The 8,217-nt window shown below is 52.5% G+C and overlaps 1 long non-coding RNA gene across 1 annotated transcript; it reads left to right on the top strand.

Annotated features, from left to right (window-relative positions):
* Positions 1-1,983: 1,983 nt before the first annotated feature.
* Positions 1,984-7,807, top strand: LOC134739671 (uncharacterized). Its single transcript, XR_010126540.1, has 2 exons — positions 1,984-2,418; positions 6,546-7,807. It is a non-coding gene; the product is annotated as an uncharacterized LOC134739671 (long non-coding RNA).
* The last annotated feature ends 410 nt before the right edge of the window (positions 7,808-8,217 follow it).

Below are 8,217 nucleotides of genomic sequence, written 5' to 3'. Positions count from 1 at the left end.
CCCCACACCTAACAGAATCAACCAAGAGAAGGGGCTTTGGTGACAAAAAGGGAGCTCACAGTGAGGACAGCTGAATTCAGCACCCACAGATCTTTGGCTAGCCTGAGCACTGCCTCAGGGCACAGCAGGAAAATGCTAGCAGGTTGCAGAGCCCAGCCGTCTACCCCATCACCATGGACGGCCCCATATGTAGGCAGATTTGAGAGGGGTGGATCAGAACTCACCAACAAACTCTTCATAGCATGAGTATTGGAAAAGGTACTTCTAATTGTGTGAAAGAAAACAGTTCTAGAATCTTGCTAAGTTAACATGTGTTGATAATACGCAAGTGACTGTTGAACTCATACCACCTGTGTATATATAACGTGGAAAAGTAAATCATCATCATCATCATAACTTAGAATGCTGACTTCCAAAATGTGAGCACTACTCATTTCTGTCATAAGCAGAAAATTCATTTTTGCTATTTTTGTAAAATAAAGATTTAAACTGAGCTTTCCCTCATGATTTAAACCAGGGGTTCCCAATCCTGGGAGCATGACTAGTACCGGTCCATAGCTTGTGAGGAACTGGGCCACAGAGCAGGGGGTGAGCCGCAGGTGAGCAAAGCTTCATCTGTATTGACAGCCGCTCCCCATGGTTCAAGTTACCCCTTGAGCTCCACCTCCTGTCAGATCAGCGGCAGCATCAGATTCTCACAGGAGCTCAAATCCTATTGTGAACCGTGCATGCGAGGGATCTAGGTTACGTGCTCCTCATAAGAATCTAATGCCTGACGATCTGTCACTGTCTCTCATCACCTTCAGATGACACCATCTCATTGCAGGAAAACAAGCTTAGGGCTCCCACTGATTCTACATGATGGTGAGCTGTATCATTATTTCATTATATATTACAGTGTAATAATAATAGAAATAAAGTGCACAATAAATATAATGCACTTGGGCTGGGCGCGGTGGCTCACGCCTATAATCCCAGCACTTTGGGAGGCAGGTGGATTGCCTGAGTTCAGGAGTTTGAGACCAGCCTGGCCAATATATGGTGAAACATTCTGCCCACTGAAAGTATAAAAATTAGCTGGGCATGGTGGCAGGCACCTGTAGTCCCAGCTGCTCGGGAGGCTGAGGCATGAGAATCACTTGCACCCGGGAGGCAGAGGTTCCAGTGAGCCGAGATTGTGACACTGCACTCCAGCCTGCGCAGCAAGAGTGAAACTGTCTCAAAAACAAACAAACTAATTAATTAATTAATTAATGTAATGCACTTGAATCATCAAGAAACCACCCCCACTTCCACCACTGCCCCCACTGCCAGTTGATGGAAAAATTGTCTTCCATGAAACTGGTCCACCTGGTACCATAAAGGTTGGGGACTGCTGATTTAAACAACACAATATATTAAAAAGGCAGACCCCTATTTCTGGCCTGAGGCCACTTCTGTTTCTGGAGGCAGTGTCCTTGGCTGGGTAAATGCAGCTTCCCCAAAGGCAGCCCCATCCTGATGCCTCTGAAGATATCAGCAGAACAGGAAAACTGAGCATTCAGCCCAGTTCCCACCTCTCAGTGCACAGTTCCCACCCGCTGGCCAGCAGTTCCCACCTCTCAGTGCATAGTTCCTGTCAGTGAGCAGTCCAGTGCCACATGTCATCCACAGGACACAGCCCTGCGAGGGTCAGGACTTTGGCCCGGGGCACCCAGGCCTGGGCAGTATCTCCTCAGGGCAGCCCGTCCCTACAGTGAGAGACTCTTACAGACCCTGCCACTTGGTCATTTTGTTCTTCCATTTTTGTCCGTGACTCACAACAGCATGGAAGCATGTGCATGTGTCAGTGATCTCAGAACTCAGTGATGAGTCAGTAAAATCCATGTAGTTTTCTCTTTTGGAAAGCATTATGCCCTTCCTGCTTATGCCTTCAGGGGCTGTCGTCTGTGCTGCCGTGACTCAGGTTTGCCATTTCATGATTTTCCCCCTTTGTGAGAACCAACCCCTCCCAGAAAGGAGCCTGGGAACTGCATGGCCTGGGACAGGGCCTCACCAGGGCGGTGCCCCAGCCACAGCCCCAGCCCCTCCGGGCAGAGGAGAACAACAAGGTCTACGGGTCTATGTATTGCTGGTGCCAAACAATAAGAAAAACCAGCAAAACACTCACCTTGGTCCACAGACAACACCCGCGTCCACGTGGTGGGTGGGGCCGGCTCCGTCAGAGGATGGGAAGATGAGAAGTGCTTATCACCGGGCCTGGAGATGGGGACCACCCAGGCATGCAGGGGACGCTGCCTCTCCTCCATCCAACAACAAGCCTGCCTGTGCCCAGCCCCCTCTGGTACACGCATTGCTCCACATCCTCAGCATTGATTGATTGAAAATAAGACCTTGGAAGAACCCCTTGCAAAGCTGACATCGTACGAGCCAAGGCAGGTAATAGAGCGTAGATACGGTGAGTGAGGGGGCGGACGGCACCACAGGTCAGAGGGTGATGCCTGCGGCGGGGATGCCCTGAGAATAGAGAGGGCAGGTGCGGGGCTGGAGACGCTCCCAAGGGGGAGATGGGAGAGAGGGATCCCAAGGAGATGGGAGCGTGGATCCCGAGGAAGGCTGAAGACAGGAGAAGGGAGGGGTCGCACACATTAAACGCTGCCGAAAGGCCAGGAGAGATTAAGACAGAAATGAATCACTGGATTCGGTCAGGCTGGGGTTATTGACAACAGTGGGAAGAGCAGGTTTGGCGCCACGGTGCCCGCATTTGGGGTGGCGAGAACGTGAAGGAGGACCTGGCCGTGGGGTCAGCTGCACAGGCCAGGAGCTCGAGGATGGTGGCTGGCAGAAAGTGCAGTCCAAAATACTCTGTTTTGTTTTGATTGTGTTTTAAAAGGGGACAAATAACAGCATGTGTGTTTGCTGATGGGAAAAATTCTGGAGAAAAACAGTGAAGTTGAGGGTGAGCAGAGCTGTGCTGGCAGAAAGCTGCACGTGGGGCGGGCAGGCCAGGCCACGGATTGGCTCTGTGGGGCCGGGATGTGCATCGTGGTCCCCAGCGTGGAGGGCAGGGCCCTGGATACAGGGGCCGGGACACCCGTGGACAGGGCAGGGGAAGGAGACCGAGACTTCCTCTAGATCACCCCCACCTTGCCAGGGACCAGGAGAGAGCAAGGCTGGCGCTCAGCGTGAGGGTGAGGCCCAAGCTGGTGCGGGTTGAGGAGAGGGAGAAGGCACCAGTGTCAGCCGGGAGATGGGTAGGAGACCGTGAGGGTGAGGCCCATGAGGCTGGCTGGTGGCACCATGCGGCCTGCTGGACTGTCTCTGTGGGTGGTTTTGAGATTTTTACCAGTGATGACCCATTGTGTAATTGCACACAGAGATGGAAGAGAATAAGATTTAACCAAGCAAGTTCAATAAACAGAAATCCAAAAATGGTGAGATTGCAGGCAAGGCGGTGTTAAAAATGATTTGTCATGGAATTCAAATATGTAAGGTGGGGAGTTTGGACACCTGGAGGATGGGAGACTGACCCCAAAACAGTGATAGGATCAATGAGTTAGAGCTGGCAGCAGGGCCAGCAGACTGTAGGAACTCCTTTCCCAGAGGGTGAGTGAGGAGGACAGGAGGAGGTCGCCAAAGCATGGGTGCAGAGGCTGAGCTGATGGGGGCTGTGCTGAGGATGAGGCAGCCCTGCAGTGGGGCCGAGGAGGCTGGAGGACAGGGTGCGAGGCTGAGAGCCTGAGGCCAGGCCTCAAGAGAGATGGTGCAGACGGGAAAGCCACCAGGAGATTACACAAGTCAGCACTGAGTGGTCCCACGAGTTCTTAGGATCTCCAGTTTATGGCTTTGGCAGAAATGGAACTCCCTCCCCCTCACAGTGAGCCTCACGGGGTCGGGGGAAGACAGGGGATCCCGAAGATAATGTCTGCTACGAACTCAGTTGCATCCGCCCTGGGCCCTACGTTGACTGCATTTGCAGAAGGACCTTCAGCACATGATGGAAGGTAAGTGAGGTCACCAGGCTGGGGCCCTCATCTGCTGGGGGTCCTTCTAAGAAGCAGAAGAGGCACTGGGGTGAGTGAGCACCAAGGAAAGCCAGGCGGGCATGCAGCCAGGGGCGACCATCTGCAGCCGGGAGGAGATCCTTCCCCAGGAACCAGCCCTGCCCACAACTCGACCCCCAGCTTCCAGTTGCCAGGGCTGTGTCGAAAGGCCCTTGAGTGGTTGAAGCCGCCCAGTCTTCGGCATTTTGTTATGGCAGCTCCAGAAGACAAAGCCCTTTCTTCTCCTCTATCCCTGACTTGAAGGTCCCTCACTCAGATTCTCTAATCAGTTTGGATGATGAATTACTCACTCCCAACCTGGGATTCAGGCCACACTGTTCAGATGACCTGGGTTTGAAGAAAGGGATGTCCTCTAAGCCGTACGACCTGGGTGGTGTGAGCATCCAGGGGGGCTTCCCTGCATGAAACACAGCAGTCCCCCCTTCTGCCCTTGGAGGCAGCTCCCTGCAGATGCACCTGCACCAGCTTCAGCACCAGCCAGGGCTGGATTCGCGTCCCGCCTCTTCTACTGTGACATTTGAAAACATGGCTTTCCCGCTCAACAGTAAAATCTGGAAAAACAGAAGGGCCTGCACGTTAGCCTGCTGTGAGGATCACACGAGAGGCTGAAGAAGCCCCCGTCAGGTGCAGGGCCTGGAACTTGGCCAATTCCTGCTCCTCTGGGCCCGGTTTGTTGGTGTGGCAAAGGATCCAGCAACACAGGCTCCCCCGGAACCCTTGGGGAATTCTTGCCATGTTGCCGTCCCATGAAGGGCAGCTGCTGCTGTGGCTGCTGTGCCGGCAGGCGTCTCCGTTCCACCAGGTCACTCCACCCAGGTCCCTGCTGCTCCGACATCCTTGCGGGCATGGTCCTCATTGGGTCAAAGCTGCCCGCCACAGCAGCAGGTTCAAATTCCAGTCCCTGGGGAGAGAGTATTGCTGAGGATTCACTGTTTGTAACTCATTTTGCAGCATGAGACCAATGTCTCTTTACACTTTTCTTTGCCCGGCCTTCCGAATGGCTGCCCAGTCTCAGTTCCTCCCATCATGACGTGTGAGCTCTGATGCTGGGGTCCTACCCTGCTAGCACCCAGGCAGGGAGGAGAAGGAAGGGTCTCACCACAAGGAAAGTCCATCTTGGCAGGCATGTTTAGTCAATGTTACATTCCTGTTTCTTACACATTTTGTAAAGTCAGGGACTTGCTGGGCTGTGTCCAAGAACACAAGCATATTCTTCACAAAACTACCCTTTCCTTGGAGTCTCGCCAGGATGTGTTCTCCCGTGGAAATGATGCCGTGGGGGTGACTTGGTCCTGTCATGTTCTTACAAAAGCCGCCTTGGCCAAGTGCAACTGGAGGCAACTAGAGCAACTGGATGCTAATGACATCGTGCGTTGTGGGAGGCTTCACAGACTTGTGTAAAACCAATCAATGGCCCCTCAGGGAGCCGGTGCCAGCCTGTGCCGAAGCGTGACCAGGGGATAGTGAGCACCCCACGAAGCCGTTCTGGTGGGAGAGACACCCCAACCCGTGGCCTCATCTGCTGACAGTCAGGGCTCCAGCCCGGAGATGCGGCAGTGCCTGCTGGCGGCACAGAACCGCTGGGGTGTCGTCCAGATCCCAAGGCTGTGGCCCCACGCTGGGCCTCGTCTCGGGGGCTATTCCTCATCAGCTACCTCATCGGGCCCCTGCTACTAGGGAAGGGGATTAATCTACGTGGATCTGTGGATCTGCCTTAATATCATGCAAGAGAACACATTCTTGAGTCAGGCATCAGAACTATTCCTACATTTAACTCTGGGGATGTGGAGCATGGCTAATCAACGTCATCCCTTTTGTGAATGACCGAGGTGCCCAAATCCTGGCCCTCCTGCTGGACTTTCATTTTAAAGAAAAATAAAATTAATGTTAACTTCTAAGCAGCTTCCAAGCTGTGGTAAGGTGATCCAACCCTAAATCTCCAGGAGTCACTATTGGAATATGGTGAACCTCTCTTTGAAGCCTGGATTGGCCGTGTGTCACTCCCAGTGGACGGAATGCACTGTCCCTGGTAGAGGGGAGTCTCCCATCTCTGCAGGTTTTCAAACACAGGCTAAGGACGTGTCAGAGATACTTTGACGGCTTTAACAGTTCTAGTGAGCCGTGTGCCAAGACAGCCTGGAAAGTTCAGGGGTTCCCGTGCCCTTTTGGGTATAATTTGGAAACTCTTATGAGCACCCACCAGGAATAAAGGATCCCCAATATCATCCATGGCTTATGGCTGGAAATCCCCAAATACATCTGCAAAATGGTGACATTGCCGAATAATCTGTCACCGTGGGGAGTTGCCACAAGGAAAAACCCAAGCCACCCTGTAGCAAGATGGTCAGCAGAACAATCGCTGAAGGCTGACACGGGGTTTGGAGTGTTACAAACCACACTCAGACTTCTAGGCTGCGATTTTAACTGCCCCCATCTGAATTCAAGCTTACTTTGTTTTGCATTGTTGAAGCTGATGCCTACGCTTTTCTTCTTCCTTTGCAGCAGCCCCGGAGAGGGTCAGCGAGGGGCCTCCACTGTCTGAGTCTGCTCCTGGCAACGCCTGCTCTCTGCACTCAGAGGCCCTGTCCCGGCAGCTGCCACGTTGCTCAGAAGTTCTGGCAGGGGGAGCCTGAAACCCCTGTCTGCTGGCGACACTCCCGGAGCTGCAGGAAATCTCTACATTTTATTTTTTTTCTTAACAGACAAAAGTATTTGACTCCAGAATGATTTCCAGGAATTACAGTATGAGAACTTAGTCTTTGAGATTTTTATTTTCTTCTTAAAAAAATAAAAATGAAATCAAAGCAGAAGACACTGGTTGAGCAGACAGCACACTGGCACATTCCACTTCGCAACAAAACCTGCGTGTTTTCTGCCTGGTCTACCTCAGACAGGGATGATGGGCTTAACAGCCTTTCCTGTGGGGGGTTCAGGGCGGGAGGGAAGGGCTGGGGTAGGAGGGGCAGGCAGAACCTGGAAACTGCGCCCCGTTCTTTCTTCTCAGAACTCCATTGCCAGAGGGCTTGGAGTGCTTCTCAGGGATCTGGCATCTGCTTCTCCTCTGCCCCTCGTTCAGAGTTCTCACTGCAAGAAAAGCAGGGAAAAGGCTCAAAAAGCCCTTCAGACTTGGAGCCATTCCATGGTGATGATTGAACCACCAACCAAAGGTGCTGGCAGGGCCATGGCGAGAGGCACCTTTAGGAAATCTCACACAACCCACACTGCTCCCCTCTCCTGCATGGCAGTGACCCTCCCGTAAAAGGGTACAGCCTGTTGTCCCAGCTTTGCAACTGGGATCAGCCTGTTGTCCCAGCTTTGTGACTCCAGGTGGGCTCCATGCCCTCCGGGGCCTCTTCGTCCTTGTCAGGCCAGTGGGGGTCAGAGGCCGTATTGGCTTCCTATGAATATTAAATGGGATTCTCTGTGGGGGAAGCTTCCATAAGGCAGAAAGGGGTCCCCGGTTGCTGGCTATTAGTGTTATTTTCTTTTAAATCATCTGTGCTCCTTCAAAGACGACATAAGAAGCTCATGCCCTGGCGTTGCAGAAATCTCTGACTGTAGGGATTAAACCTACGTGTCTTCCTGATGGGGTGGTGAGGATGTAAACGGTGAATAGTGCCAGCCACGGGGAGCATTGCAGAGAGTAACCAAGTGTGTGATAGACATGCTGTTGTATGTGTGTAAACAGCCAGGAGACCAATGCTTTTGCCTGAGTGACCTCTGCAAGGACACAGAAATAAAATACACAAAAAAGTTGGCACTGAGTGGTCTAGAATCTTCCATCTCTGTTTTTTCTTGGTAGAAACTAAGCCTCAAAGAAAACATGTGCTTCAGGTTGACAAGATCTCCACTCTACCAAGCCTGTCTGTCCCTGAAAATTGGTTATTTATTGCAGCATAACCATTCACCTCAAACTTTAGCAGATTAAACAACCCTTTCTCATCTCACACAGTTTCTGGGCTCAGAAGTTGAGAAGCAGCCTAGCTGGCTGACTAGCTGGCTGAGGCTCAGGGGGTCCCTTGGGTCTGCAGTTATCTGAAGACTGGATGGGACTGGAGGTGAGGATTCCAAGCACACTCCTGCGGCCATCAGAAACCTCAGCTTCCCAAGTGAGTGATCCAGGAAGGCAAGGATTTGCCTGGCAGGAAGCTGCGGTCACTTGTGGCCTGGTCTC

This window comes from Pongo pygmaeus, chromosome 5 (assembly GCF_028885625.2).
Source record: "Pongo pygmaeus isolate AG05252 chromosome 5, NHGRI_mPonPyg2-v2.0_pri, whole genome shotgun sequence".
NCBI classification, from domain to species: Eukaryota; Metazoa; Chordata; class Mammalia; order Primates; family Hominidae; genus Pongo; species Pongo pygmaeus.
The sequence above is the reverse complement of the archived record's forward strand: the minus strand, read 5'-3'. Positions and strand labels throughout refer to the sequence as shown.